The 22,975-nt window shown below is 37.6% G+C and overlaps 1 protein-coding gene across 1 annotated transcript in view; it reads left to right on the top strand.

Moving 5' to 3' along the window:
• The window catches only part of LOC110459801, a gene marked incomplete at its 5' end in the record, with an annotated part of 126,474 nt that overhangs the window by 13,045 nt on the left and 90,454 nt on the right, over nucleotides 1-22,975 (top strand). The gene's annotated exons all lie outside the window — the stretch shown is intronic.

Raw genomic sequence — 22,975 nt, 5'->3', positions numbered from 1 at the left:
GTTATAAATGTTGTGACATGGCGTGACAGACCAGGTGAGATTATAGCTTTATCCTGACACCGGTCACATGCTCGCCAATACACAAAGCACCTATGCATATCTACATCCCTGGTGCATGATTTACAACTAGTGCCTAGTTTAATTAATAACACTGTCATATACACATTCTATATGTAACTTGTGTAGCAGTAAACATTATGTAAGTATTCAATATTGAATATCAATAACACATTCATATAAATTATGTTGGCATACTGGTGCCTCAAGTGAAATTCAGTCGAGATAATTATGTCGCCAAACGTATCCCGCTAAGTCGATTTGCCATGATTATGTCGATTCATCACGACAATCGAATCGACCTATCGTGATTATTATCATGATTGTTCTCATTATATCGCTGTTATGCTATTTTTTTCAATTTAGTTTGAAAGCTTTTCTGGTGAGTTGACATAAATACACTGTAACAGAATTTGTCGCCGAAATAATAATTTATGTTACATCTATATGTGTCGACTTACCCGGATAGCTACCATGACCCGCTGACTGAATTATCATAACGGCAGGATAACCATAATAAAAACTCGACATAATTATCATGACAAGTCGACATAGCGATATAGGTTTGGCAACTTAATTATCTCGACGAAAATAAACATTCAGTATGTAAGTTGTCTTTGCAGTAAAACCAGTATTTGATTTTAGGGAAAATGTGATGAATTCTGGAAACATTTTGAATTGCAATACAATCATATAGCCTGCTGGAAACTTATTAAATATTACGTTAATCGCAATGTATTTCATGTAATATTGGTGTGAATATTCAAATCGTATCACGCTGCTTGAGTATTAATCCATGGCTTAGCAAGTGTGTAAACACCGTTATAGTTACAGGGCATCCTGAGATGGCAACATCAATTCTGATATCTGTTTCTAACTGGTCTCCCGACCATTTACACACAAATAAATCTTAACCTGAGTACCACTCTCTGTCGCCAGTCACGTCATGACATGGCATTCGACCTTGAACTTGAGCTTGGCAGACATATCTTTTCGAAGGATCGAATGCCATCACGTGCTCCTTGGTAATTAGGAAACAATAAACACAACCTCAGCCATAACAAAGGTGTATAATGCCTATTTACTGTACAGTATACCAATACACCTGTGTAGACCCCAGGCCGTTGATGTTTTGATTTGTTTACGCGAGGTGGACCTGATGGACGGATGATGTATCGACATTGACATAAACCACAAATCATGACGTCAGCACGGTTGTCAAAAGGTCCAACAATCTTACCGATGTTTTTCTCGGGTGCTTAACTTCAAAATTCTTACTCGATGGTTGAAAATTCTGTCCAAACATTATGCAGGAGTGATCGATTATTTTCTTCCGACACATTCCCATCATAAAAATAAAATGTAACTGGAAACCAATGGACCGTGTCAATATCAATGGTTCATGAAATATGTGACAGAATTGATGAGGCGATCTTGTTTACGAAGCATTAAATGACGATGCGAAGGTGACGTTTATCGAATAAGAGCGTGCAAACACAGGTATGAACCTTTGAAACGTCTTGTTTCGTATTAACAATCTAGCTGTATAATTAGTAGATTACTAAAATGATCAACAACAGAGGTAGATGCGAGTTAAAACACTGAGTTCCATACTTCTGTGTCGAGAGATAATGTTAGGTTTGTACGGTTTTTAACAGGTGCTTTATTTCTGCGCATTTCGAGTGATGATTTTTCCGTAACAATTTTGTTTTTCTGCTTAATATTGGAATAGCAGTATCTATAGGTTTTTAGGCACCCTTTCCAATTCGACGCTTTCTACACATAACTATAGTACGTGATATGTTTAACTAATGGATAGTTTAACCATGGAAGTTTCAATCTTTTGACCTTAAGTACCGTTGGCGAGTCTAAAATAGACGAAATATCCATCAGTGTTGCAATATAATATATATTTTTGTGGGTTTTTTTTTTTTATCTAAACAAACCTTTTTTGAAAAGTTGCACCAATTCTTTCTATTTCTGGTAACTTTGCTGTTGGACTCTCTGTCCATCAGGTCAGCTGTAGCTTCGGAGCTAAAATCCTTCTCGGTAGTGTTAACATACAATACTAGTTTATGTTTAAATTGTCTGTCCAAAAGGTTTGTATTTGTACCGTCGTTAGGGGGTTTATATGTACCTTTCCATTTTCGATTTATTCTACGTATGTTTCCGAACACTTCAGACCTGCGTTTTTCATCCTGTTTACCTGTAAACCCACAGAAAACTTCTAATGTACAAAATGGAAACGTGATTCAGTAAAATGGACACATGTTTTAGTCAAATGGACACGTGTTTTAGTAAAATGGACATGTGTTTAAGTGAAATGGACACGTGATTCAGTAAAATGGACACGTGATTCAGTAAAATTTACACGTGATTCAGTAAAATGGACACGTGACTCAGTAAAATGGACACATGATTCAGTAAAATGGACACATGATTCAATAAAATAGACACGTGATTCAGTAAAATGGAGACACGTGTTTTTGTCAAATGGACACGTGATAGGACACGTGATTCCGTAAAATGGACACGTGATTCCGTAAAATGGACACATGATTCAGTAAAATGGACACTATGTTTTAGTCAAATGGACACGTGTTTTTGTCAAATGGACACGTGTTTTAGTAAAATAGACATGTGTTTTAGTGAAATGGACACGTGATTCAGTAAAATGGACACGTGATTTAGTAAGATGGACACGTCTTTTAGTAAAATGGACACGTGATTGGACACGTGATTCAGTAAAATGGACACGTGATTCAGTAAAATGGACACATGATTAAGTAAAATGGACACATGATTCAGTAAAATGGACAGGTGATTCAGTAAAATGGACAGGTGATTCAGTAAAATGAACACGTGATTCAGTAAAATGGACACATGTTTCAGTAAAATGGACACGTGTTTAAGTAAAATGGACACGTGATTCAGTAAAATGGACACATGATTCAGTAAAATGTTTTCTTTGCTTGACTTTCTGTACCTACAAATAAGTATTTAGACATGTACTTCATGTCTTCGTATTTCTTGTGAATATTTCTCAAAAATGAAAAAGTTTGAATATTCGCCTTCTTCCACTAACGTAATTGATCTTCTTGTTTTTATGTTTTTTTATACCGAATAATAGATATTAAAACAAAAGGACCGACCCCGTACAGAGCTTTAGGTCGTTGACAAGGAAACAGACAGATATGACTCATCAACCTATCTTGTCACATGTTAAAGACATCAAACTCATTTGTAAACAAAACCGGTGCATTAAGTCAAATATGTAGTGATAAATTGCTCCTAGTATTTTAACAACAAAGCAATGTTCCCACAAAGAAATCTCTGCGGTAACATAAATAACACCCTGCCAGATTTTCATCATGATTGTATCCAAATCCAAACTAGTAAAAACATATCAAAGATATCAAACGGATTCTCGAAGATGAAGGCGCCGCGCATAATTGCATTAGATCTAAACCGCTTTTCAATGAAGTGGATCACCCATTGATTCCCTGCCGAACATTGACATCACTGCATTATATTATTGCATGTTCCTGTCTTCAGGGAAAAGGCACCGCCTACATCAAACGGAAATCAGCGTTTAGCCTCTAAACAAAGTGTCGTTAGAACAGTGGCCCTAGAGATTAACAACATTAAGATTTTATCAGTATTCCAAATTATAACATTGTTTCCTGAATGTAAAAATCACGTGTGTCGTAAACGATTTTTATTTGATTTTAAAAGTGAATTACAAAGGCATGACAAAATAGTTCATCATAAAAGAACAAGCGAAATACAAGGAGATAAATGACTGACAATTTATCTCTAATGTCTAAAAAGAACGGTTGCATCTTTCTCCCAGTGGTACAATTTGTCAAACGTTTTTTAAAAGAAGCAGAGGGGAACTAAACTAAGGGGAATTAACTGTACGACACTGTCTAGTCATCGGTCACACTAATATACCTCTGTGTCGTGTGACAATGATAATGACTGTCTTACACGATCGTATAATAAAGTATAGCATAACATCATGCGGTCTATTACATGTACATGTACCACCTCTATAACAGAGTATGACGTCATGGTCTTACACGATCGTATGATAAAGTATAACATAACACCATGCCGTCTATTACATGTACCACCTCTATAACAGAGTATGACGTCATGGTCTTACAGTCCGATCGTATGATAAAGCCATTGCGTTATATAATTCCCACATACTTATTTTATTTGATCCCTTTGAAAGCTGTAGCGAATTTGAATCAGTTTAAATCGCGATATGCACGCAGCCAAGGGAGTTAATTGAATAGACCAGGCAGAATTAATGACAGTTTACTCAAGGGAGGTAAGCCAAAGTCGTTGTCGTTTGCTTTTCTCATAATAGAAATGAGTACTCGGGGGAGGTCTGAAAACAATTTGATTTAATACGATTAGCGTGCAATTCCGTGGTTTATCGTACGATTCCCCATAGTCATTCATTTCTGGATCTCTGCTCATTTGGTGTCTCGGACAGTGATTACGTCAGAGAGATATGTACGGCGTAATAACATTAGTAAACTCATTTATTAGCTTATACCCACATCGCAGGGAGGAGGTTGCAATTAACATTTGAAAGTCATCATGGAAATTATATGTTGTATTGGTGAGTCCATGTTGATACGTCAGTGACAGACTGTGGTGATGGTGTTTGGTTATTTATAGATGAGTCATGTGTTAACGCTGACTGGACACGTCGGTCAACCAATGGCAAAAGACTACAGTATGTTCATGCTCAAACGACAGTATAATGTAGCTGATAATCAGCCAATGATGTACGAGGACAGTATTCTTTGACTGATAATCAACCAATGGCGTACGAGTATGGCATTCTGTGCCTTATAATTAGCCAATGTGTACAATAGTCGGTGCCTGATTCTCTCGTCATGGCATTGCACCTGTTTTCTGAGTTAACATCAATTAATAAGATATCATCTGTTTTAATTAAGATAACACGTGTGATTTGTATTGGTTTATTATCACATTGTTTCTACCAATCTCAAAATTGTTTATCGCTGCATCAAAATCGATATAATGTATTTCGTATCTAAATTATACTTTAAAGTGAAATCAATTCTCGTTCTTAATTTTAAAACTATAATTCTAAGTTGAGCAAACTTATCATTAAACACTTAACAAAAAGCATGTTAACCAGTACACCCTGATTTTACTCTTAACGGTAATTAGTGTCTGTTTTTACCTGACGTCATACAGCTGTGTTACGTAGATATTAACAGTTACTACATGCATGTACCTTCTGGCGTTAAAGTACATCAACCTATCGTATGAACAACACCTGCTGTTAAAGTCGACGAGTACTTTCCACACCCGGTTGATGCACATACCGACTGCATCTGCTACCTTAACTTCTAGTTGATAAGATACACAGAAAGGTTCAGACCTCGTCCAGAAACGAAAACATGGATCATATACTTAAAACCTTCATAGAGCACATGTAAGAAGTTGTCTTCAAACTGCCTATGACACTCCAGCTTATATCCCATAGATGCCTCAGAAAAAAAGTCATCTGTCAATCCTGCGCGATTTTATTTTTTCAAAAAATGCACGTAACAGGATCGAGTGCGATCCTGACATATTTCTATATCTATATTCATGTAATAACATTGTTATACCATCTTTCAGATTGATGTTATATGTCAGGTGCAGTTTTGTGTTTATTGACAGCCTCCTAGAGCCTTTAACATATTGAAAGCTGTCTAATCAAACATAATGTCGCTATGTTTCTCTCCTTCTGTTCCGGGCAAAAAACTATTAAACCGTTACTATAACGGTTTAGATTCTATTAGTCAAACGCTTGATAACCCATACTCGTTTCGGGTGAGGTATGTACCTTCCAAGCGCATTAGTAAGACGGATTTTGTTCTCATTATTGCCAGGTAGCTATATACATACCACCTATAACTAAGGGCTGGGAGTACTTTCGTGTATATATCGCATGTAGCTAAAGTTTATGAGTACGTCCAGGTACCACCTTTAGTAAAATATTACTATATCAAGAATGTTCTCGACCAAATTCTTGTACACCCTCTACACCGCTGGGATATATCATCGTAAAGGTAAAGACACGACGATAGCTTTATAATTGGTGTACGAAAAAAGACTGGCCAATCGCTAGGCTGTACATGTACTTTGAAGATTACAGAGAAGCGACACTCGCCTTCAAAGCCGGTGATTTTTTCTGTTTTTCTGCCGCGCGATCCTTTTGATGAATATCGAATTATCAGAAAAGTCTGCTCGTATTATTCACGATATGACGCCTCGTATAGAGCTTTCATGACATACTAAATGGTGCAAAGAGCGTGAGTGAGCCTAACCCTTTGGAGTATCCAGGATGACACAGACCACATGTCGCTTCAACTCATATATAGTTTATCATTCTGGTTTGTACTAATTTTACTTCTGTAGATGTGTGTATGTAAAATTCACTATTGTTCCACTCCAATTTATACACATACGTATCCCACCTGTAGCTAAATGTCACGCGTACCTACCACTTCCGGTTCAAATTAGTCGTGTTAACGGCTATACCACGTGAAACCTTAGGTCAAACGTAGTTGTATCTTCTCAAACACTGACTACATTACACTCGCCAGCCATCGGTCAATTAACACCCGGAGAAATGATTGGATGTTCGTTTGAGATAATGGATTATCGGATAGTGTTGTTTAACAGAACGGTTGCCTTTACACGCATAACAAAAATGTGAGGATTGTATTATTACCACAATAAATTAAAGTTCGGGCATGCAGCATCATGTTTTATAAAAAAAAAAAAAGAAAAAAAAAATATGGTTTAAACACATACGGCTAATTATACAGGAGTTGTACTGAGATCAAGTGTGCCACCGCTAATTGGCAGGTTGTGTGCCGTTCTATCACAGAAAAACTGTTTGTGAAATGCAAGTTATGTTTGCGCAATTCATTTCACATCACTAGGATTTCATGATACCAGAAGCTGATCATGACTCCGAGGAATTCAAAAATTGATATAAATATGTTCTTACAAACATGTAAACTTCCCTTCAGACATCATATAGTAAGAGCTCGTTATACTGTCATCATCAGTCCAGAAGAATATTGGCGCTATGTAGGGATTTGGCGATATATTGAGGGTAAAGTATAAAGAAGTTATCAAGAAATCAAGAAAAAGAGATCTTGAAATATGTTGGCGATAAACGAGATGGCAAATGAAACGAATGGTTTTGATATGAGTTTTTACTGTAACGTTAAAGAAGAGAAATGCTACCCGGTATTATTTCCGGTATACAGCTGGTCTGCGGAACATTACTCAGAACCCTCACATCAACAATAATGACCCTTGGATGAACCCCCAATGTGCCGTTTAAAATGTCTCCGTTATCAATGAGAGCGTCAGTTTTCCTAGGCTCATCAGGACTATTTCCAACGTCAAAAACTGACCAACGGTTCCATTTTCCATTTTCATACTGGACCAGTTATCTTATGTACCAGTTATAATAAACGTTGATGCAGTAGGTACTGAGTATATTGACAAATTTTATGTTGGGGTGAATAACGGATATTTTAAACATTGCTAACATATAGTTATAGTTTTACATTCACCATTCGCAATGCCAAAATGCATGTTAATTGGTACACGAAAACTGATACATATACATTACGATAACTGGTAAATATACATCACGATAACTGGTACATATACATCACGATAACTGGTACATGTACATCACGATAACTGATACATATACATCACGATAATTATGTACATCACGATAACTAGTACATATACCTCACGATAACTGGTACATATACATCACGATAACTTGTACATATACATCACGATAACTGGTACATATACATAACGATAACTGGTACATATACATCACGATAACTGGGACACATTCATCACGATAACTGGTACATATACATCACGATAAATGGTACATATACATCACGATAACTGGTACATGTACATCACGATAACTCGTACATATACATCACGATAATTATGTACATCACGATAACTAGTACATATACATCACGATAACTCGTACATATACATCACGATAATTATGTACATCACGATAACTAGTACATATACCTCACGATAACTGGTACATATACATCACGATAACTTGTACATATACATCACGATAACTGGTACATATACATCCCGATAACTGGTACATATACATCACGATAACTGGGACATATACCTCACGATAACTGGTACATATACATCACGATAACTAGTACATATACATCACGATAACTGGTACATATACATCACGATAACTGGTACACATACATCACGATAACTGGTACATATACATCACGGAAATCGATACAAAACGATAACTGATAATTAACTAAAAAGATTCTGGTACATCACAATTATTGATACATCACCGTAACTGTTCCGTTACTATAACTTATGCATTACGATAGCTCGTACATAACGATAACTAGTATAGATCCTGTACGAGAGTACCAAGATTGTACTGCCGCGGCCATTATTTCGTTTGTTTTGGTCAAAGAAAATGTCACATCAATATCGATTAACTGACCGTTTCTTCACAGATATGGAAACATGATAGGTTAACGCATACGGAAGTCAAAGAGTCTGGATATTTCGGTCGGTATGGTATCGTTGATAATTGTTCGCGAGACAATTCATTGTCATTTAAGCTCACTTTGTACAAAGTGTCTGTGAGCTGTGTAGTCATAAGGACACAGAATGGTCAGGGATGGATGTTGCGGTATCTGTGATGTAGCAATTAAGTGAGGTGGTACTATAAATGGTACCGTTAGAAGCACGGTCCCACTACAAACAGAACACATTACATCTCCAGAACACACGCAGGCATACACACATAGGGATATATTAGCCAGGTGGCATAGGACTATTATATAATTATGTAGCACCTGATAAGGCAGCTCCTGCGAATTCCTCAATATTGATTAATGTATATGCTTATTGTATTGATTGTATAAATTGTATATCTATGTACTGTAAAGCGCTTAAGAGTGACTTATTATAGCTAGATATGGCGCTTTATCAAATGGTATATTATAAGTAAAGCCTGCAGTCAAGGTACTTGTTTTTGAATCGTTCAAATATGCGAACTTGCCTGATTTCAGATGAGAGGGGTAAAATGTGTTAAAATCTTCAAAGGGCATCTCATAACGAGCCGAGATGCATTGAATGATGATAGTAAAATTGCTGGGATACAAAATCATGGAGTTAATTGCGTAAAACAACTGTCAAGTGATTTCTACCGCGGAACTATAAAATATCATTTACTTTTGTTCGGTTTGCGGAGTTATATCTGTATATCTATATTATACAATTATGGACTTTTGTGCTGGAGCATATGATGTGATATGAACCTGAAAGAGTGATATTAACAGAGGCGAAGCCGAGGTCAATATCATTTTTTCAGGTTCATATCACATCATATTTACCAGCACAAAAGCCCATAACTGTTTTTTTATATGCTTCAACAATAAAATAAAACAAAACTAAACTAAAGGTTCTGATTTTGACTTTTTTTATGTCACCAGCATCTTTATTCTCGAATAGTTTTGGTAATTTTCTGATGTGACGGAGGAGCAACGTTCGGCAGCAGCCATCTTCTATTGTCGTCTGACAGATCGCGTTCCGGTCTAACTGCACTTGCGCTACGACAGGTTCCGGGGAATTTCCATATAGGCTATATTTAGAAATTGATATCACCGGATAACCAGTCTACATGAGTTTTTGAGGACTGGTCACGTGTAGAGGATCCGACCAATGTGATTGCGAGAAAATGTTCATGCATATAATAACAATAGTTCCATAATATGTTCGAATGGATAACGTTGAATCATAGTCAAGGTCAGTAGATCAAATGCATAAATTCTGCAGATAATATCTTCAATGGACCATGGGTCTTAGAATTACGATAATATGGATGCAGACTGTTCACAAACGTCACGCCTGTCGCGGGTCAAGTGCGTTCAAATAATTCCTGTTCAATATTTCGCCTGTAACTATATATATTTGGTTGAAAGGTTGTCCAAATAAGCTACCTTGAAACATGTTGAAGGTTAAACGGGTCAAATGTGTTCAAGGCGTAGAGTCCTACTGGTGAACCTTTAGCTAGATGGACTGAAAGGAGGTCAACGGCAATAGCATTGACCGATATTCAAGGTCACTGATTTAAAACGTGGTAAACATTTTAAACCAGACTTTATATGGTCATTTAAAGACGTGCCAGGTTTTGGTGGTAGGGTTAAAAATTAAATTTCTATCAATAATCTATAGGTTATCGCGAGATGTTCCAAACGTTACATGTACATGTACACGTGATATTCCGAAAGACTGACGAAGGTGACACAGACGAAGTGTTTTAATAACTGCCAAGCTTGGTTATGTTATCAAAACTTGCTTGTAAAAGGTTTACAGTATCAGTTCTACAGTTTCCTGTCCAGAAGTCGTGTTTTATTGAGTCGTATACTTTTGAACTCACTAAAGGCCCCGCTACTCAGTCCGTTATTTTGGGGAAATATTGAATTATCTCCATTTTAATGTACTTCGTAAATTCCTAAATTTGTATTATGGTCCACGTAATGGTTCGTGTTCCATTTGCATTATAGTTAAAACAACGGTGCCCCGACACCACACAACCTATTTATACTAAAACCTGCGCGCGCCCACGATGTCATCTTAATAAGACAGTCTTGTCAACACCGGTAGATTTTATCGTCACACTGACAGATCATTCTGTTTATGACAAGTCAATTTCACAAGTGGCAAGGTCATATATATTGCTCTTAGAGCCAGTCAAATACAAAGGTTACCCGCATGTATGTTGGTAAACGGGAAAGTATTACAACAGAACTGCTTAGATGTAGTTGTGTGTGAGTGCAGATTTTGAGAATGTTTATATACTTGACATTGCAGTTGTTATAATCTGATTTCTTCAACGCTGTTAATGCGTTGTAAGAGCCCTAAAATAGCTTTTCTTAAAATTCCTACACCAATCACACGGCACTTCCTGGTAAACAGGAAGTCGACCCCTTGCCATTTTCCCATCCACATTATAGTTATCGCGGTATATAATGTGAACGTACAGGTATTTTTAAAATGCATTTTAACACGTGCATTATGATTCTCCCTGAAATAACTATATCTCCGCCTTCCTTATTTCTGATTTAATATGAATAGGCAAAGCCTTAAAAGAGCGTAGCTTTCGTGATCTTTGATATTTACTGATTCAGAATACAACTTTCAGAATGAGATAAGATAAACTTTATTTAAAGTCGGCTAGTCGAGGAATAACAATAAAACACAAGCTCTAATAAGATTAAGACCGACATAACAATAGGGAGACCGGGGCAAGTTCGGCCTTTATTTTAATTTTAAAGTCCGTTCTAGGAAGTATGGCAGCAAGTCCGTTTTTTAACATTATTTAACTTTTCCTGTCGGAAGATCGGATGGCCGAACGAGCCCCGCCATGGGGTAAGTTCGAACACTCATTCGGGTAAGTTCGGCCCCCATTAAGCTCAGCTTAATTATGACGTCATAAAGCATGCAACGTCAATTTTTACCGCCAATTGTACGACTTTTTATGTGTTAACTACATGGGCCGACCTTGACACGTATTTTTGGTCGAACCTGTTCGAGCCCAAATTGATATTTCAATAAATTCTTATCGTACAGCAATATGGTAGTGAGTGATTGGGTTGGCATTTATGTATCATTTGAAGCTGTCAATGTGTTACACGTTTGACTGTAAAAAAGCAGCAATTCCGTTTAAAAAGTTCGCATAACTAGAAGCGAGATCATGATTTTCTTTCTACCCTCTCAAAAGTAATTTTTGTCCTGTTAAGTCATTTTACATTAGAGTGTTCATCGCCAATTTGTTCGTCGTTGAATGCCCAGCCAACTAAACTGCTAAGATCCTTAAAGTTGTAAATATTAGCTCAAAAACCAAAAAATATCAGGGATGGCCGAACTTGCCCCGGTCTCCGTATGTAGATTTTTTATATCATTGATGAGTGGTAAAAATGTATTCACAATATAATTTTTGCATCAATGGCGCCATTTTTTTCCAGTCTAAGCTAAAGTACATAATGGGTTGGGTGGCGCAGTCGATAGTGCGCTGGTCGTCACCAAGGTGGCCAGATTCTATCCCGGTCACCTGCCCGACCACGCGGGTTTTTTCCGGATAATCCTGCTTCCTCCCATATTAATATTAAACCGCTGCGTGCTTCCGTCAGGGCACAAAAAGAATGATTGAGATAAGCTGGGGGAAAACTGTTTGGTTACTGCTATAGAAAAAAGTATATATTACAGATTTAACGATTAGTCTAAGTAAATGTATAGAGATGTTAGTTAAAAAATTAAATTAAAAAGAGAAAACATTGTTATAATTTGATGTGACGGAAATTGTCTTTATATCGATATGTAGTCTCAATTACTGTTCCATTTTGAAAGACCGGATTGAATTTCAAATTTTGTAACTGTCACCGAGGTTTGACAGATAATGATGCCAAATAAAATTACAGTTTCTGTCTGTAACTAGTTATATATCGGCATGCGTTGTGAAAAAGTAATACGTAGGTGAAAAAGGGCGTTGCACTTGGGTTGGTTGTCTGGATAATTATTGCTAATTTCGTCACAAATGCATTTTCCATTGCTTCTTTTATTAATGGTGATGCATAAATAATGTAAAGACTATATCCAGACTTTCAAAAATGTTAATTATTACGTTCATATTCTCAACAAATGGAAATCAAAAGCTGATGAAATTTTAAATGACCTCTTTTTGAAGGTATCTCCCGGTAGAAATATCAACAGAACCGGGTTGATGACAAAAAAGATCTTCAGAAAATATCCACATTTTTACTTTTTGTGCCTGTGGATAAAAACTGAAGTAAAAAGAAGTCTTGAAGCACCGACAAAGATATAAATGCAACTGACATCAGTTCCAGAATTTTCCGATTATTTTTCATCCTTCCGGAAATAATCGATGAAGGCCGATGGATTGTGACGTGCTTGTGACGTCATCGTATGATAATCTCTGAACGAAATGTCATGCCTGTTATTATCACATTTTATGTGATAGACTTTTTTCACTCAAAATTTATATTATCTTGTATCTAAATAAACATGTAATAAAACATGAAGATTGTTATCACTATATGAAGATATTCATGTATGGGTTGAAACACAATTGTCTTTGCTTCAAGGATACACTTCCGGTTTCCCCACTGGACGTCTACTTCCGGACGAAAAAAATAAAGGCAACGTGTAGAAATGGGAAGCAACTCTGTCTACGCACGCATGTGTTACCATTAAAGAGCTTCGCTCTAATTACAGTCGGCTTGTACAAATATAGACCCAGCTGTGATACAGTTGACAGCTTTATTACTTTCGAAAAGACTGACTGCGATGATGAAGTATTTCTACATAACATATCTGTCCATGTTGGCTATACACAAAGCACTGTAGCTAACTGCAACATGGTCATTGCCTGTCATTCATCTTCGCTAGCCAAGGGTTACGATCCGGTACGATTGGCTAGCGACGATGCTGTCATTGGGCTTTCACTGAAAATCTGCAGAAGCTCCAGTTGTTTTAAGCATCTCAAGTAGATAATTATGACAACCTATTTCAGGTCCTCACCATGCAATACTGTATATGTAATCTTACATCCAGGTATGCCCCACCAGATGACACCTGCGTTTTCTTTATCTTCATAAAAACGGCACAAGAACTAACGAGGTGGCGATAAAACTGCACTGTACGGATAATTTATTGATACGATTGAGTATATCTACGTATCCCAGAACTACTACCAATGACAAATGTGAAGTATAAATACACAACTGTAATAAGTTATACTACGGTATCATATAAAATCAATGAGTTATCCAGCGATCCTCCATAAACAATGATAAACATGGACATCACAATGAGTTATGATCTGTTCACATTTATCTCTGCTACACTAACAACATCTGTTTAAACGTGTCTGTGGTCGTGTACACAATGTACCAATGGGTCTTAGGGTCAGCACCTCGTGTCAGCATCATTTGCATAGTTCTGGTAAACTCTCTTAAGCACTAGTGTTTCTTTGTTCGTTTGTTCGTTCGTTTGTTTGTTTGTTTGTTCGTCCGTTTTTTTGTTTGTTTGTTCGCCGTTTTTTGGGGGTTTTTTGTTCGTTTGTTAGTTTGTTTGCTCATGAACGTCCTTATAACTTGTACGTGAACCGTGAAACCAGAGTCTTGGTTCGATGTGTTCGCTAGGAGGTAATACTTCATATATTAACAATAAAGAACATATGTCGATGGCAGTGGTACCACTTTAAAATACCGTTACCCGGACACGGAAGCCACAGTCCATATCCGGTCGTATTACTCTGATAACGAGACTAGGGAGACAGCAGTACATAGCCGGTCGTATTACTCCGATACCGAGACTAGGGAGACAGCAGTACATACCCGGTCGTATTACTCTGATAACGAGACTAGGGAGACAGCAGTCCATACCCGGTCGTATTAATCCGATAACGAGACTAGGGAGACAGCAGTACATACCCGGTCGTATTACTCTGATAACGAGACTAGAGAGACAGCAGTACATACCCGGTCGTATTACTCTAATAACGAGCCCAGGGAGACAGCAGTACATACCCGGTCGTATTACTCTGATAACGAGACTAGAGAGACAGCAGTACATCCCCGGTCGTATTACTCTGATAACGAGACTAGGGAGACAGCAGTACATACATTATACCTGGTCGTTTTACTCTGATAACGAGACTAGGGAGACAGCAGTACATACCCGGTCGTATTACTCTGATAACGAGACTAGGGAGACAGCAGTACATACATTATACCCGGTCGTTTTACTCTGATAACGAGACTAGGGAGACAGCAGTACATAGCCGGTCGTATTACTCTGATAACGAGACTAGGGAGACAGCAACAAAAGAGAACATGACAGAAGGAGAGAGTTCCTACATGTAAGTGTTGCACCAGGGCAGCGTGTCTGTTTGTAGTGTGTCCCTAAACCGGGCACCGTGATTCTAGACATCAGCCACATCATACGATAATGACATGTATGCCCCCTGTTTTGCATTTGTATCACCATAGAAAGTACATTGTATAGTGTTAGAGTCACGTGGTCTATCACGTGGTACATACATCATGTTGACGGACACTACATTTCCTGCAGTAGTACTATTGAAATCTCCGTGTCAATCTGATACCATCTTTCAATTATAGTGGCGATATTGCCTCCCGTATTTTGTGATACTCGCCGATATATTAGGAATCTAAAGCTAGCTGTATTCATTTCCGTCCGTTTGATACAAATATCTGTGTAGATTAAGCAAAGCAAATGACCACAATTTATCTTCCTTTATTTGATACCAATGTTAATTAAAAAGGGACCACTGTCTCCTTGCATTACACTATATCAATCTTCCCGCCAATATCTTTTCTTTTCAATAATATACGCGATGTATCAGGCCCAGATGTCAGCTGGACTTGTTCCGTTCCTGTAGTAATACGACCGAGTTGTCCAGCTGTACCCCTACCTAAGCCACGTTATTACTGTATACTTCTCATCTAATGCTCGAGGCCTCAACACGGTACACTCTGGCAAAGTTATCAGGGGAAGTAATACGGAGCTATCAATCATTAAAAACATGGTGGTTTATGGATTTCGTATGTTGTGTTCCATCCAACCAATTCTGACGTATTTGATCATCAGTTGATCGACACTTATAACCCTGAAAGTAATATTGATTTGACGGTTCTTTGGTCGATTTTTGTAGCCTCCGATACCAACAAGACCCGTTATAAACGTCTCTGTCCACTGTTATAGACATGTCTCCCTAAAATCCTTCTGCTTTTGATATCTTTTACCAAATTTTCTCATAACATACTCTCTAACAAATGTTGAGGGTAATTATAACTATTGAATTATGTGATACTCCGCGAAAAACCCCATCGAAAAGGGTTGTTCACCTTAAGGTAAGGGAATTATCATTAGGGTCATCATGCGACAGGAGATCATTCTGGTTTGCAAAGCAAGATGAGACCCTACATACGGTTCGTCAGGTTAAGGGACACCACTTATTCCTGCATTTAAAGGGGGATCGTTCGAGTTATATTTATGCAAACAAAAGGGAAGTCACTCGAGTTTACGTGCACGAAAAATGCCCCGTGGTTACATTACGTAGCTGCAGTCACGACCGATTAATAAAATGTTACCAATTAAATTAACAATACAATCCCGACCTTTTGGCAACCCGGCGTGATTCACACTGACGCCTGGGAACAATCCCGCGTGGTATAAGAGAGGGGCCCGGATATAATCACCCTAAACCAGACTATGGCACTTCCGCAAAACATTACACTATCTATTTACATTTTCGATTTGCACAGAATGTTGACTTGAACGTTATATGATTCTCTGGGGTTTTGTCTGAGAAGAGGGAACTCCATAAACAAAGACATCGTTTGACATGAATGTTACGGGAAAAAAAAGATATACATAGTGGCTGTTAGTAAACTTTGTGTTGAGAGTAAAAATGTACAGAACCTGAACTAGGCTAATTGGAGTGTTCGTTCCCCGCTTGGTGTCGTCCTTGACGGTGAGGGTGTTTATATCTTTTAGGAAGTTCATTATTAAGTTTACATTGATTCGCTGTTTACATTTCTAACCTACTAGATTAACTCGCTGTGTTAGTGGGGAGTTCGATGTTTTCAATTCCAGTATATTGGTGACAGTTTCGAGAGAAGGCTTAATTTCATTACGCTTGTGTCGAGAATAACAGTATATCGTATCATTTTTACCCCATCTGAAGAAATTTGAAAAATTGCACGTGATCAGTGTTTTCGACGTCAGTGCAATGCGCTGTTCTATATACTTCACGACAATATTCAAAGGTTTTAATTTGCAATGCATTCATACATTGTGTGTATTTTAATTTCAAAATATTTTATTGACAAAAGTAGTCAACAGGATAGGACATCAGGCATTGTCTATTTAAGTCCTCTCCTCTCAGCTACATTTATATTATAGATACACAAAGGGGAAGTAACTCCTCCAAAGCAGATTATATAAGATAGTTACCCTTATAATTGGGGACTAGTAATAAACAAGTTTTGAAAAAAAGAAATATTTACCTCAGCTATAGTTACACATTTATTTATATATTATGGAAATATTCAAAACATATATATTTGGTAGATTTGACTTTATCTCCCCAAAAGATACAGGCCATACAAAGCCCATATGTCACACATCGGCCATCCACTGACGAATTCAAAAGGCAATTCCAGCTGTCACGAAGGTCTGTAGTCATGGTGCCAGATAATGTATAACGTCAACAAACATACTGAGTTCACGGTACAATTTAATTACCTAAGAATGATACATATAATCAATACCACACATACCCACTCACTCAAAATAAATACAAATATAGTTTATGAAATATGTAGAATCACAGAAGACCTAGGTAAGTTAACCTTGGCAAATAATGTTCATAATTACAAACTGTAGAGTTAATTATCCACAATATCTGCAATGTCCATCCACTTGGTTAGGTAAAGTTCAGTAGGTAAAAACAGCCCTGTACTATGGTACTGTTCAACCCACGAAAGTTCTCCCCACTGTACCCCTACTAGTACTGTTCACTTCATTATGTTCTTGTACCCCTCAGTGGGTTAATTCACTGTTAAATACAGTATAATTATTACAGTTTAATATTTATACTCAGTATTACCTTACTGATATATACATGGACACATATTATTTCCATAATTCAGTTTATAATAGACACCGGACTATCATACACCAACTGTGGTACACACAATACTTCACTATGTCCACCCGCCACATCACTTCCGATACCCTGTGACCTCGAAAGGATTCCACCACACAACAGAATCCCGCACGTGACCTTCACCTCACGGCACTAACACTGCCACATCACCACCAATGCACATATCTGGGCGACACTTAACTCTAGACGCCAACACTGCATGCCCATATATATATAGAGAGACTGTATAGAAGACGCCAAGCCAGCCCTGCCATCACCGTCTGCCGAGTACTAGGTCATTTACAAAACCCCTACAACAACAAAATATTCACCATATATCGACTTTTGCATGGGTGGCCATTTTACATACGAAGTATAACAACCACGAGTTTTTTCAAGGTTTCCAAATAACAAACCTATAAACTCTTTACTCAAAATTCACCACTTTTTAAATGAAGCAACACAGCAGCGTACCTGCATCTACAGCTATAGAAAGTTTAACCCCGCTCCGGGACCAACAACGAGTCCGGGGTCCAGATACCCCTCCACCACTGTCACTACCTGCAGCCTGCCTCGCCAAAATGCTGAACTCACGTGCACCCTCGCTTTCCGCTTTTGCACACGACAAGTTTTCCCTCCTAACAAAAGAGCTCCGCAAGGGACTTCACTCTAGCAAAGTACAGATCCCAACTTTTAAGGTGTCACACCACTAACAACTACATCACATTCCTCCCCACAGAGTGTCTAAGGACTGGATCAACCAACTCATGAACATCTAAAACTATTAAACCTTACCCAACCATAGTACCTCCAACTTACTGACAGCTTCTTAAACCTCTAACAAGCCCGACTAAGTGCATCCGCCTGTATGTTTTCTTTTCCTGAACCTATTTTATAGTAAAACGATACTCCTGCAGTGCTAAACTCTATCTGAGGAGACGCTGATTCTCAGATTTCTTCATCTGTAACCACTGAAGAGGACAATGGTCCGTTTCTACCATGAATTATCTTCCAAAGAGATATACATGTAAGCTCCGGATAGTCCATACCATTGCATAGGCTTCTTTCTCCACTGTAGCATAAAATTGTTCTCTCGTAGAGAGCTTCTTACTGGCCTGCTTCCACCTGGCCCTTCTTGTAACAAGACAGCTCCAATTCCTTGTTGCGACGAGTCTGTTTGTTCAATGAACATCTTCTCACAATGGACTCTGTAAAACTTGGTGTTTACATAATGCTGACCTCAACTCCTCGAAGACTTTTGATGAACCTCGGTCCATGTCACTTTGTTTGGCAGTTTATTAGATGTTAAATCTGTCAAAGGGGAGGCCACTTGTGAGAAGTTTTGAATATTTTTCCCGAGAAACAAACTGTACCAAGGAATCTTCTTTTATCCCTTTTTGTTTGTGGTTGTTAAAACTCACAAACAGTTTGTACCTTCTTTGGTGTTGGCTGTATTTTCCCATCACCAACAATGTGTCCTAAATATCCCAACTGCTTGAACGCGAACATACATTTGCTTGCCCTCGCTGTTAACTCTTTCCTAACGAGGGTCTTGAACAACAGTTCCAGGTATTTCATATGTTCTTCCCAACTGTCACTGAACACAATGATATCATCAATGTATTCATCCGCAAAGTTTTCCATACCACTCAGAACTGTAGAAAGTCGGGCGAAAGTTGCAGGCGCATTGATCATTCCGAAAGGCATAACACGAAACTGATAGTGTCCTGAACTTTTTACAAAAGCACTTATAGCTTTACTCTTGCTGTCCAGCGGTATTTGATAATAACCTTTTGTAAGGTCAAGCTTACTCAAGACTTTGGCTTTCTCAAGTTTGTTGAGAGTGTCTGAAGATTTGGCATAGGATTCGGATCGAATACAGTTACACTGTTCAATTTTCTATAATCAATACACAGTCTTATAGAATTATCCGGTTTCCGCACTACCACAATAGGAGCTGCCCATGGACTGTTCGATTTGTCGATAATACCCGCTACTAACCTCCCATTCACGTCCTCGTTCACTTGTTCACGTACACTATAGGGTAATGGATACGGCCGCTGATAAATCGGTTGAGAATCTGTCACCACTGTATGTTGTATTTCAGAAGTCAACCCTGGTACATATGTAAGCACCTGTGAATACCTTGACAACAAATCTTTAAGCTCCCTTTGATTTCTTGAAGATATGTCTGGGCTAACTGTTACATCTGCTACAGTTTTCTTAGCTGACAATTGAGGAGTTACAATATTTTCCTCTTCCTCATTTTCTTCTGAAAGACCACAAATGACTCCCAGTGCATGAATGACTTCCTCCTTGTCTGGTTTCTCCTCTCTCTCATGCCATGCTTTTAACATGTTGATGAGAAAAATCTGTTCACCTCCACGTCCTAGCTTAATTTTATAGTCAACTGAACTAGTTTGTTCCAAGACCTCGTATGGTCCTTTCCACTGAGCCATCAACTTATTGGTTGAAGTAGGTAGTAGAAGAAGCACTCTCTCTCCTACCGTAAATGACCTTGAACGCACTCTATTGTCGTAGAAATGCTTCTGTTTCTTTTTCTGCACTTTTCTGCACTTTTTGGGGTTTTGTAAATGGTCTAGTACTCGGCGGACGGTGATGGCAGGGGCTGGCTTGGCGTCTTCTATACAGTCTATATATATATAGAGAGAGAGAGAAAAAATAAAATTAACGACCGACTAAAAAACTAGCTGCTTTCACCCTTCACAGGGCTCTTCAGGTTTATTCAAAAGAGAACAACGTCGTGACGTCACAATTACATGTCATCACACTACAATAGTAACGTGACGTCACGAAGTACACAAGATTGGTGGACAATTTGGCGTAAAATTTTATTGTGGCCTGTTGAGACTCGGTTTTAATATTTTTATTAGTTGGTCTTCTTTCGTTTCTCTTAAAATAGTGTCTGATGAAAATAGTTGATACAAAGGTAATACATTAAATTTATCTCCAGCACATTCATGAATATGTTTGTTAACATGAAGATTTCGTAAAGAATCAGTTCTAGTTTGTTGTCTATGTACAGTCATACGTGTTCTGAGTTCATTACCGGTTTGACCGATGTAAAAATCACCACATTTAGAACAAACGATTGCATAAATTACATTTTTTGATTTACAATTCATATTTACCTTCACAGTAAATTTCAAACCATTCTTGAAAATAAAAGTATTACACTCGATAATCATAGGACATGTAGCACATCTTGGTGTCTTACATTTGGATACTTTTGGTGTTACACAAGAATTATCAAACTTAGAACATGTCAACATACGTTTCAAGTTTTTAGGTTGGCGTCTACAGTGTAAAATAGCATGTTTATTAAAAATGTTTCTCATACGCCTGCTACTTTGCTTTAACTCTTCACATTTGTTCTTTATCACAGGAAACATATTACAATTCCGTGGATTGAAAGTAGAAACAAAAGGAACTAACTTTGATTCATCCTTTAGTTTTTGTAGACGGGAAGTAAAGGGTCCCTTTTCAATAGCTTTCTGTATACCATGTTCTATTATCTCAGTAGGATAACATTGAGCTTTAAGGTATTGCTTTAGTTGACTTAGTCTAGCAATTTGAGCTTGTTGGTCACTGACGATAGTGACAATCCGTGAGGCAAGATTAAATGGAATATTAACTTTAGTGTGTTTACTGTGGTTAGAGTAAAAATTTAGATAATTATGTGCATCTGTAGCTTTACAATATAAATCCGTTGTAATCTTATTTGAATCTAGTTGAACTAAAACATCTAAGAAAGGTAAAGACGTTTCGCTACACTCCATCGTATAACAAATAGAAGGATGTAAAGAATTCAATAGGTTTTGAAATTCATTTAAATCCTTATCAGAAGGCCATATAACAAAACAATCGTCAAGGAACCTTAAAAAATTATTTCTGATAAATTCAGTAAAGTTTTCCCCAAACTTTGTCTCAATCTTAGAATAAAGTGTTTCCTCTAAGTATCCTAAAACTAAGGTTGCATATGTAGGGGCAACTTTAGTTCCCATCGCTGTACCCTTAATCTGTTGAAAGTATTCTTGCTCAAAATAAAAAGAATTACGATTGAGGACAATGTCTAGAGCTTGCAGTATAAATTCATTACTAAAACGAGAATTAACTTTTTCTCGTTTTTTGATCAACCAATATTTAACAGCTTCAATACCAAGATCATGCGGTATATTAGTGTATAAACTAACAACATCAAAAGAAACAAGTTTAGCATTATGTGGGACCTGTTTAGATAAACGGCTCAGAAAATCAAAATCATCTTTGATATAACTGTTTACACTTGTGCATAAAGGTTTAAGAATGAGGTCTACAAGATGACTCAAACGTTGCGTTGCACTATTAGGGCCGCCTACTATGGGTCTAAACTTCAAATCCGTAGGATTTTCAACTTCAATATATGTACAGTTTTGTTCTTCTATAGCTTTACTTATAATAGAGCTTTTGTGGATTTTAGGCAAACCATAGAAATAACTAGTTTTATGCATAAAATTGACAAGATAATCTATCTCCTTTTCATGTAGGCATGCTTCATGTGTCCGTGTTAGCTCGTTGATTAATCTACGGGTTTCCGCATCGAAATCGTCACTTGCCGAAGCATAAAATTCAACATTACTAAGCATGTTATGTATGCATTCATAATAGAAATCTCTATTCATGACCACTACTGCATTACCTTTATCAGCCTCTTTGATAATAATAGAGGTATCATTTCTTAAAGAATCCAAAGCACATTTCTGTCTGTAAGACAGATTACTTTTTACGTGTTTATGATTATCATTATGTAAAGGAATCTTTTTTAAACTATCAATGACGTCTTCTAAATGTTTGTCCGAACTTCTTGGTGGGTTCCATTGCGAATTGTTATGGACTAACGCCGTTGTTTCCAACGGTTTGCTTTCACCGTCTTCGTCACAAAACTTATCGCATAGACGAAGTCTTCTGCAGAATTTCAGAATGTCCGCCTGAAGTTCTTCATTATCGTTTTTATCTGGTGTTGGACAAAATTTAAGACCCTTCGATAGCAAATCAATTTCA

This window comes from Mizuhopecten yessoensis, unplaced genomic scaffold (assembly GCF_002113885.1).
Source record: "Mizuhopecten yessoensis strain PY_sf001 unplaced genomic scaffold, ASM211388v2 scaffold10225, whole genome shotgun sequence".
In the NCBI taxonomy this organism is placed as follows: Eukaryota; Metazoa; Mollusca; class Bivalvia; order Pectinida; family Pectinidae; genus Mizuhopecten; species Mizuhopecten yessoensis.
Note: the sequence above shows the minus strand (reverse complement) of the source record. Positions and strands in the feature narration are given on the sequence as shown.